General features: G+C 32.0%; 1 pseudogene; it reads left to right on the top strand.

Moving 5' to 3' along the window:
* Window positions 1-4,944: 4,944 nt before the first annotated feature.
* Window positions 4,945-6,774, top strand: LOC138328877 (uncharacterized; annotated as a pseudogene).
* The last annotated feature ends 5,335 nt before the right edge of the window (window positions 6,775-12,109 follow it).

Here is a 12,109-nt window from a genome sequence, read left to right as displayed (position 1 = left end):
TATAAAACTTTAAATGCGTACATGAATGTGTATATAATATTATACCACATATACGCATGTATGATGAGGATCGATACATTGAGTAATATCGACCCAATTGGTATTGAAAATGTTCTGATATACATTATAGGACAATACCTGTACAAGTAGGTTTTAGCTTATTTGTTCTGTGGTCGATATAACCATATCTGGGACCGAATCAAATCCAGCTATTATTTCTGGTCATAATAATATTTAGTGTTCTGGTATATTTATTACAACTGTACCTGGTTCATGTGTATGAGTGACAAACTTACAGAGATGAAATAGTACTAGCAGCCATCGATATCATTGTATAATTATTCTGTAATATTTTTGCTATGGACCACTAATAGAAAATGAATTTATGAATCTTTTTTGAAACATATTTTAATTCTAATCAAAAAACTTTTTGCCATCATGACACATTCACAATCTAATAAAATGTATTTCCTAAAATAAAAAAAAACGCTTGTATTAAATGCAACCGGTGCATGCGTATCATGTATATATTATTTTGAAATTTCCATTACTTTCATTATACTTTAGCTCATATGTCGACACGAGTATAAATAATTGCTGTTCTTTGTTTTCGTTGCACCATGCATGCACCTAGTCGCATGCCAATACAGAATTTAAAAGCATCAGATTGGACCTGAAGATACAAGTATTATGCTTAGTACTCCATTCCCGTACAATAAAAATCGTCATACAATACTGTAGGAAGAAGCTGAAGCCAATGTTGATTTGAGTGTTCTAGTCTAAGTAAACTTTGGAAAATATTCACCTATAAAGATCAGAACGTAAGAACTATTTAAACAGATGCAGATGCTTAATTAAATGTTCCTTTCGACTGTAATCATTAAATAAAACTTATGAATGGCAATACGGTTTTCATTGTTAACTATGTAGAATATATGTTTATATTAGTCCTCTAATCCCGTGATTATAATTCATGCATTCCATGAACGCCTGCATCATTTTGGTTGTCAGTGGCTTTGTGAGCATTTTGTTTTCAATTACTTTAAAAATACTAAGATTTTTTTTTACAAATACAAATATAGATAACTTGTCTTAGGATTTGCTAAAGCGCTACTATTACAAGAGAAAGACTCAAGCATTTTAAATAACGTACCATATGATAACGTAGCAAGTTATCTGATAACCGTTGCAGTTAATTTTTTGTCTGATAAACTACTTCCGGATTTCACATTTATTGTGCAATATGTGTAACTTGTACGTGATCACCGATGCGTTTATTAAACTGACCAATGAGAAGTGATTACAAACACATTTAGACTAAAATAATAGTATAATAATGTCATTCGCTATGTACAAAACTGTCTTTGATTAGTAATCTTCTAAAATATAAAGTGTTTAACCTAATGGAATCTGAATCATTTGGCGAGGGTGAAAAACTGGTAAGAGATAGATTAGCTACACATGAACAAAAGAAAGGGATAACACTACCATATGGATTACACAAGTTGCTCCAAAATCAATGGAGACGTTATAACCTAAATCTTGACTTTAAAACAACCAACTAGATCAAAACCCATCCACTTCATACATGTAAGATTTCTCTATATGTAACCGTCCACTAGTTAATACAGACACTGGCAGTTATTGGGCATAGGGTTAAGGAACACAAAATTCATAGTAGACCCTACATATGGTCAACAAATGGGAAAATCTTGCATTTTTATGATAACAAGCACAAAACCTTTATGACTATTTAAAAAGAGGAATAAGGGCGGGAAACATCGCAAAAAAATTGCCTTACTTACGGTATTTTTCAAGATAGCTGCCATTTTCGTGGTAAACTAAGAAAACTAATGAAATAAACAAACTGCAACTTTTGATAAAAAGCAATTAACGTTGGCATGTGGAGTAGCTAAGATACAACCACAAAATAGGAATTAAACAGGAAGCTATTGAAAAGGGTATCATACTTCTCGGTATTTTTTTAAGATAGGCCGCCATAGATTTGTAGCTGTTAATTTTTTCAGCAATGTCTACACGATTTAAATCTTGTTTTTCAATGTCTTGGCGTGCTCACATGCCATTTTTTTTATGTTTTTATCAAAGGTGCAGTCTGTTATTTCGTTATTTCTCTTTCGTCATACAAAAAATGGCGGCCGGCAGTAGGGATAATTTGCATCTGGTTCCCGATTTTATTTTTATGTTGGTAGATCTTGTCTATTAACATGCCAAGTTTAATGCGTTTATTAAAAACGTTTAGCCTATGTGTTTCATTAAACTTCTGCACATAGTTCCAACATATTCAATAGGAAGAGCCATTTCTTGGGGAAATTAACTGGAAGTAGGTACTTTTTTACTGGCTCCCGCTAAATTTAATATTATTTGTGTAAAGTATTGGGGTACTGGAAGTACGATGCATTGTTTTTCATGTTTTTATCAGAGATGTGCATGCATGTAGTATTTCATTACTTTGTTAAGTCAGCTTATCCACGAAAATGGCGGCCATCTTTGTAAAAAAAACAGAAGTTGGTAGCATTTTGCAAAAGTACTGATGATGATATTGTTTTTTGTAAGTCTTGGCTATTCGTATGTTTTCGTCCAAGTATTCCGTAAGTTTCATGCTGGTGTATAAATAATGACTTGTTTTTTCCCTTTGCCGAACTCTACTATCGTGGCAGTTGTCGAAATTACTGTTGGTTATATTTCGCGATTTAGCCTTGACCATTGCTATGATTGCGAAAAGAGTTCTTATTCATGATATATAAAGAGACAGTTTAATTCATATAATACACTTAAAGCCAGATGGCGAAAATTTAAAACCGCAAAAGATTAATACTCTTATTTTTCGATCAAATCACGAACATTTTGAACCTCAAAAATAACCAGCTTAGAAGTTTAGCGTGACTCCTAATGAGACGTTATATTACTTGTTGGTGGGGATAATTGGAACTATTATGAAATTTTTGTGAATACTTGTAAATGTGACCTCCTTCATATTATCCAGTTCATGTTTTATTTTATTTCAGTTGACATGCTCATTTGTAGATCACCATATACATAATATATCTTTTGGTTGATACAGATCACCAAATGTAGAAATTAAGCAGAAAGAAAATGAAAAATACGTCTTACTTCGTTTCGACTATTGCGTGTTCAGGTTTAGTTCTTCAATTTTCCAAAAGCTAAGCGAAATTATATATAACGAAATATTGGTAATCATCGCTTTTCGGATAGATATATGAATAATTTTCATGTTTAGATATCTACACTATAAACGATGACGGACATAATATCAAATTTGATATAGTCACTTCAAATGATCAGTTTTATTAACAGTCACAAATGGTTGGGGTCATAAAAGGTCACAGAACTTACAAAAAGGTCCCCTAATGTTTAATTTTGTTGTATTGTATGCTTCTCATAATGTTTGGGGGCGTTCTACAGAGGATACCATGTCCGTTCTTTCTCACCAAAAGAAACGTTAAGCAACAAGATTGGGATAATTCTATTTAACTATCTAGTTTAAAATTTACAGCATTTGTTATTAAATACGTCTTATCAAACTGCGTGGTCATATCTTTACAATATATTTCTGAACATTACGTTATACATATATAAATTATAAGGTAATCTTACAGAAATGAGATTGCTTATAAGATATACTGTTACCCTATTAACATACCATATTATGATAGATACTTATCTTTTATAAGACCGACTTGCATAAAATAAATAAATAAATGGCATGCAAATTAATTAAGCAAACTTACTAGCTGCGATCCATATATTGGACAACATGGTTGCTACCGAAATGGTCATCAAGGCATGAAAGAGGAACATTATGAAAATCTAGAAAAAAAAAATAGAAAAAAAGTAATTCACTGAGTACCACTGGCACTGGCGATGTATGAAGATATTCCATTCTAGTATAAACCACACCATGAATGAGGATATAATGCCAGTCAAGTTATAATGGCCGAATATTAAATCTGATACTCGCCTTGTAGGTTTATATTGAACTTTGTACAATAGAATAAACCAAATCAACGTAGAAATTTGACTAACTAGCAAAAGTGAAACATAACCAAGTTAATTGTTATGCTTTGTATTAACGATTACATACGTAGCTAGTTATACAGATATGATGTTAAAGTGAGAAGTTTAAGACGGTGGCTACTTATCTCTGAAGTCTATCGTTACCCTCGCACTTAGAGAGTTCTGTTTGTTAAGATCTAATCTCGGTATAATTTGAATATTGATGTAAAGTACAATTCTTAACCTTTATTTAAGGAATAACTTCAATAGATTTGTTGATGATATTGAGATCACTTTAACATGAAATAAATAAATTTAATGTATTCCTTATAATTCAATTTACTTATAATAAGTCAATATCTTCCGAATTAACTTAAGGATTTGTTTTCTATGAAACCATTGCGCTAATATCTCAGTCAATCAGACGCGACGTTACAAACGGCGATACCATTTTTCCTTTATGGGCTGAAATTAACAGGTCACCCTTTCTTGGATGGTCATTTTAATTCCGTTTAGTTTTTCGTGATATTTGTGAACGGGCATAAATACTAGATTATTTTGTGCTTGTAACTTATATCAAACTTAATCGTTATGCATTGTAATTATATTATGGGTTTTTCAAGGATCCAATTTGTCTAATTTGGAAGTTACAAATTTGTGAAATTTGACTATAATATATTTTTGATACAAACTTGGAAAAGAAGATCACTTACTCCAATAGGACGAATTCAGATAATCAAATCCTTACTGATTTCACAATTTAATCATTTGTTTATGGCATTGCCAAATCCTGATGAATCATTTATCTAAAAACTTAATACCACTATCTTTGAATTTTTATGGAACAGCAAGGTTGATAAAGTTAAACGGGATGTAATTATTAAAGATTTTTTAAATGGTGGCCTGAAGATGATTAATTTGAAAGCTTACTTGTGTTCTTTAAAACTTGGTTGGATTCGAAGATTTTTTCAAACTACAGCTCAATGGCAAATTGTTTTTAAGAGTTTGGTAAATGTAGATATTTTAGTAAATGGCGGAAATGAATATTTACAAATTTGCCAGAAAAAAATGTCCAATAAATTTTTGATTGATGTTTTTAAAGCATGGAATACACTGATCAAGATGAATGATAAGAACGCTACTACAGAGGTATCTATTCTGAAAACCCCTATTTGGTTTAATAAAAATATAACTGTTGATAAGAAGTTCATTTATGATAAAAAATCTTTTTGAAAAAAATGTTATTACAATCAATGATCTATTAAGAGATAGTACTACAAAGAGTTTTTACACTTTCAATGAGTTTCTTCACAGGTACAATGTAAATACCAACTTTCTTCATTATCATAGTATCATATCGGCTGTTAAAAAGTTCTTATCATCGGCAGTGATTCCTCAATCAAAACTTCAGTATCCATTTGTACCAATTAGCGTTGAATATTTTCTAAAGGAAAGAAAAGGTAATAAAGATTTTTATAATATTTTAATACATAACGAAGCTGTGCCTTCTGGTAAAATTAAGTGGAACAAAGACTTTGATCTTGATGATGCAACTTGGTCTCAAATTTACAAAATTCCATTCCACATTACTAAGAACACAAAGTTACAGTGGCTACAGTTAAGAATAAATCACCACATCTTAACAAGAAACACTTTTCTTTTTAAAGCACATCTTTCTGTTTCTCCTGACTGTAATTTATGTAATTCTGAAAATGAAACAATAACTCATATTTTATGGGAGTGTAGAGAAGTACAAAATCTTTTAGATTGTTTCACTGCTCTACTTGATGTTTTATTCATTCCTTTTTGTTTCAATAAACAAACTTTTATTTTTTGGTCTACATTCCTCCAAATCCATTTCCTTCAAAGCTGACAATGAAATTCTGCTAGTTATAAAACAGTATATTTATAGAATGAGATGTCTCCATAAGTCTCTCAGTACTAATGGTCTTGTCAATATTTCAAAAGATTATTATAATACTCAGAAATATATAGCTTACAGCCAAGGAGAAAGAGCAAATATTAAATTTGAGAAAGACTGGAAAAAATGGGAAAAAATAGCTAAAATTTAATCTTCTATTCGTACACCTCACCCTGAAATATTCGCAATATGATAATCATAGATGTATACAATTTTTTTTAGATATATTTATATATTTTTTTTTAATTATTTATTTATTCATTATTATCATTTTTTTGTTTTTGCCGATATAACTTCTTATTTCGACGATCTACACTTACTGTACGTGCCACTCTAAATACCATCTCTCTGTCTACCCCTCCCCTTTATCTATCTTTTTTTTCGCTATCTCTCTCATTTTTTCCTTTCTCTTTGTTTTTCTTTTCTGTTGTTTTTTATTTTTCGTCTCTCTGTGTGTATATTTGATAGTATGAGGTGTATGTGTGTGTATGTGAAGAATGAAAGTGTCCTCGTTTGCCATGTCAAATGTGTTACAAAATTTGAAAAAATAAAAAAAAAATAAAAAAATATATATATATTTTCATAATGATATACTGACCAGGAATCTTTAATGAGATCAATATCTTATTCTGATTGGCTGCTGATGACGGAATGATATCGCAGGCTTTTAGTTGGTTGGAATGAGAGCATGCATCCCTATTCTCGATCAGCAGCCATCTTTAAATTTCCTTTTACGTATAATATCTGAGAAGTTATTCAAGCCCACCCTTAAACCACCCTTACAAGTGATACTTAATTGTTTTTGTTCGCAGAGACGATTTTCATGCCTACCCCACTTAGGCTTAATTTTATTTGATAGTGATTTATAGTTGCTAATATTGTATGGTTGCAACTACTTTGTATTACAATCATTATTTTGTTTTTTAATCTACATGGTGGATTATTAGCAATAAATTTAAAAGCCACCCTTTTTTTCCAATCATTGACGCAAGCTCTCAACGTAGACAAACAATAGGTCCATACCACCACAACAATGTAAATCAAATTGATCAATTAAAAGTCCACACATTTCATTGATTGCGACACTTTTTGCCATCATCAGCAAATTTATGAAAATTGTAATCACAAATTTCAATAGTTTAAACATATCAATATTGCCAATCAAGGCCATTCATTTGAACAAATTCGGCTTTTCAACCAAGCAAGCTGCAGACCCAATATTAGTTCTCTGATACTTTTAGTTATTTAAATTTTAGCCTATTTGACCAAAAAAAGATTCATGTGCATCACCAATATCAGGTTCTCATTGTTAATGATAAAAAGTCAATTATCAGGTATTTAGACATTTTTATTAACAAGAACGTGTTAAAATTGTTTTAGCCTATTTGAATCCCGTGACCTTGAATGACAGTCAAGGTTATTCATTTAAGGAAAACTTTATTACTCTTTATCCTTGTATGCTGCAGTCATAATATGAATAGCCTCACTAGGCCTTTCTAATACTGAAAAGGAGTCGTCGTTTGAATGAAAAGTTTACGAACAGACGGCTAACGACGACGGACAAAGTATGATGACTATAGATCATCAGATGACCTCATACAAAATATAGTTATTTAGATGTTTTCAATGTTATATAGCCAAAAACACATGGATTACATAATATAACAGCAACCGCAAGTTTCTTTTAAAACCCAATAGTGTCCAAGCTACCACAGCCCCATTTCCTCGCCGCTATGCCACGCTTGCTGCTAGTCTGAAATAGGTTACGGTACGTTGATTTACACTAGGTCACGCTATGTCATAGGTTAAGAAAATTGATGAATATTGTTCGGCGTAGAGCTAGATTGTTCTACGATAAAATTAATTGGAAAATGGTCCTAAACTACTTGTTCTTAAGGTTTAAGAACAAACTTCTTAGGATTTAAAACCCAATCTTAAGTTCCTAATGAGCCACCATACCCTTCAAAAAAAGAACAAACTTGTTTGTTATTAATTTATTATTATATCTTATTTATTTTCTTTTTGATTGAATTGACCTTTGTTTCAAACAAACTCAACTCAACAGGCATTACTTATATCTTTATCTGAATATGAAATACACTTGCGTTACATAATCTATGCAGACATATGCATTCTAAACTCAAAACATAAGGTACAAAAGCGTACGCTAGCATGTTACAGCGTGAAGGAACCAATATTAGCGTGTTCCAGCGTACCAAAGCGTATATTACCTAAGTGTTCGTCTACCACCACCACTTAAAATGTGTACCAAAGCGTATTCGTACCTCAGTGTACTTCTACCACTAGCATAATTCCTCAAATAAGGCATCAAAGCGTAGCACAGCCTATCAGAATCTGAATTAGCGTATCTCTACCCAGTAATACCCTCATCGTTACTCCTAATTTAGCGTATTGCAACTAATAATAACGTATCACAGTGTTACCAAAGCGCCCTCATTTCTCAAATACGTCATAGTACGATAATAGCGCAAAAATATATATGTTTAGTCCTTATGATTACATAACTTACAATTGTCTGTTTCAATATATATATTAGACAATGTAGGCATACACAAAAAAGGCGAAACATGATTGAATGTTCAAAATATGTCAAATAGTTATAATGATATCATGCTTACCTTACAAATATCACGTGATCCAATGAATAAGTAGTTATCCCCCTCTGGCAATCACTGACGATTTCAAAAATTAAGTTCGTAATATCACAATGTTCATCAGTGTAAAAACTAAGACTAATAAAACAAAAAAACCGAGAGTATTGGAATTAGACAATGATGTACTACTAATTAAAGTACCCCAGCTTTCACGCTGATATCATACAACGTAGAGATCAGAATCAGCAAACATAATCTCGTATTTCAACATATGATTGAAGCGTCCGCTGGGAAGGCTGCTTTTATGACTGCTGATGACGTAACACTAATCACATGATATTAATGATGCTGTACCCGGGTCGGCAACTGGATGTTTCCACGGTATAATGGTGGAATTTTACACATCTCGTTCGTTTTAAACACGTTAGTTATCTCATTTTAAATAGATGGTTAACTCGTAATTTTCTCGTTAAAAACAGACAACTAACGTGTTACAACCAGATTAATTCGTTTTTATCTCGTTCTAACTTGACTACTAACGCCTATATATCTTATATTTATAGCGGTTTAACGAGAAAAGAACTTCTTTTATTTTTCAAAGTGACTCTAATTTTTTTTCGTAAAGGACACTCCTTGGTATCTTAAAAAGAGTTTCTTTGTTGAGTTATATAAAAAAGGAAAAATACTACTGTGGAAGTCATTTGTCGGTTAGAAAAGATATCCTTTCAAGTTTCAGCAAATTAATTTGTTTTGTTTTTGGTGCATGCACAATCATTACCCCATTCCATAAACACAATGCCATGGATTTTTTGTTCGTGACGCAATTAATTATTTCAATACCTTTATCTTGAAAAAAAACAAGAAGCTCAAACTTGTTACTGATGGTAATGGTGTAAAGTAAGTAACTTTTGTAACTGGAGAAAAATACTAATTCGTCTGCTCCTGTTTTTGATAGAGCAAAAATAGCATTCGTCAGCAGTGGATAATCTTTAATGTATGTATTTTGGGAGTCTGTGGTATACTCGTTTTGTGTCTATAGTTGAATTATTGTCATGTTATAGTGATAATCTCATTGATGCATGCTGATAAAGACACCAAACGTCAACATCTATTCATCTATTGGAAATATTACAGTAAACAGTGTAATTTTCATTAATCAACTACACCATGCAATGCTATTCGTAACATATTCAATAATGGAAATAAACATGTCAAAAGTACACAATGACAAAAGCTAGAGAGGAACAAAGGATACCGAAAACTAGCATGAGGTATGCTGGTAAATTGATCACGTAAAGTAATCTTAACACCGTGAATAATTATGTTAGTTTTTTTCTCGGATCTAATTTGTCTAACTTGGACGTTACAAATCTGTAAAGTATGACGATGTAAACAATGATATATTTTCATAATAATTTGGACCAGGAATCTTTACTGTGATCTTCTGATTGGCTGCTGATGACAGAATGATATCGCAGACTTTTTATTATTATATTATATTATATATTTATTATATATGTTATATTTTTATATAAACTTCGGCCGACTAGGTGAAAGGCGAGTGGCTTAACCAATTCACCACCCTATCACCCTAATGAAGTATTTTCGTTACCCTGAGAGGGACAACTCATTATAAGGGTACATTACAATTTGCATTTATATTGGAAACAAACATGTTCTAATGGAAATTAGATTATTCGGTTTTACTGTGATATGTCAGAACCAGTCCCACTGTAATGAAATGTAGGTGAAATGTTCAAACTCGCTTATTGTCCGTCTTTACGCATTGTGGTCGGACGTTCTAGTTATGCCGAACCCTGGGCCTTGCGACTGTCTAGAACTGTTTAAATCGCTCTTACCGTAGTGTGTTAACGATATTAGGTACATGTTTCTTTATCTAAATATATAATTTCACCAACTGCTCAGTGGTTGTGTACAACATCCATGTCATACCTGCTTAATCGTATAGATAAACGATTTGGAGAGCCTACGGTATCAATCAAAATACTAATCGATGCCGTGGACTTTGTGTCAATAATTCTTGTTATATGTTTCATTATGAATATAGAACATACATTTATGTCAAATTTTGTTGTTCGTGGTTATAAACCAGAATTAGCCTAATTCGATTGTCCCTTTTTGACCCCTATGAATGAAAGTCAATGCCATTCATTTGAACAAACTTGGCTTTTCAACCAAGCAAACTACACACCCAATATTAGGTATCTAGGACTCTAAGCTATTGACAAGGAGTCGTTTAAAGGTTTTAGCCTATTTGATCCTATCCAAGAATACAATGAACATAAAAGCGCTCCTGATACTGGGGATGCCATGGGTAATCTGTATGGTGTCTAAATAAATATAGACATATCCTCTAGTACCTGAAATCGCTAATTTATATATTCAAATTTGATCAGCGTACTACAAATGTAAGGGTGTTCAAAATTTAAAATCATGCTACATTAAATTGTGACTTAAATTAGGGGTAATTAATAATATCCTCATCATTGCACATAATTTAGCGTATTGCAACGTATTATAACGTATAACAGTGCGTACATCCACTCCCTCATCTTTTAAATACGCATTGGTACACTAATAGCGAAACAATGCCCGGGCCCTAATGTTATAAACTGCATACATATATACATTTCTAGAGTTAAAGAATATGTCTGTAAATATCTTACCCATTATCTGTGCAATATATATTTCATACAATGTAGGCATATATGATAAGGTCAAACATGATCGACAATATCATACAATGTAGAGATCAGATCAACACCTGCTGGGTGGCTGCTTTTATGACTGCCGATGACGTAACACTGATCACATGACCTCGCTGATGCTGTACCCGGGTCGGCACCTGTGTAAATTGTGTCCATGTATCCATGGTATAATAATTTTTTTTTTATGATAATTTATAACTTATTGGTGACACAGTTAGCTATGGAAGCCTATAACCGTCTCTTTGAAAAATGAAATAGATACTTTCTCTTATATTAATTATCTCGTTAACGTGGTAGTTTTGAAGCGTTAATATTCTCATTTTAAAGCGTATGATCTCGATTTTCTCGGTTTGTCGAGTTGTTATCTCATGTTTAGAATGTTGTTTTTACGATAAGTTATCTGGTAATTTATTTGAATATCTCGTTTTGACGCGTTGCTTTTCTTATATTAACGAGTTACTATTTAGATATCTCGTTTTTTAAATGGTTATCTTGTTTGATAGATTACTTATATTTAAAAGATGTCATTAACACATTGAAACGGTTAGTTACATTATGAACAATATGTAACGGTTTAAAACGAGATAAATCATCGCGTTAAAACGAGATAATTTCCTTGTTTTAACGAGATTAACAACGCATACTTTAAGGAGAAAAATCATTTGATTTTCCAGAGTGACGCCTATATAGGCTTACGTAATTTTTGTATGTTACATCAAGACTGTGTTGAAGTCATTTATTGGAAAGTTAAAATATCTTCTAAGGATAACCAAAATTAAATCATTTGCAACTAAAAACAACAATGTTGT

The sequence above is a fragment of the Argopecten irradians genome, chromosome 8, assembly GCF_041381155.1.
Source record: "Argopecten irradians isolate NY chromosome 8, Ai_NY, whole genome shotgun sequence".
Classification (NCBI taxonomy): Eukaryota; Metazoa; Mollusca; class Bivalvia; order Pectinida; family Pectinidae; genus Argopecten; species Argopecten irradians.
The sequence above is the reverse complement of the archived record's forward strand: the minus strand, read 5'-3'. Positions and strand labels throughout refer to the sequence as shown.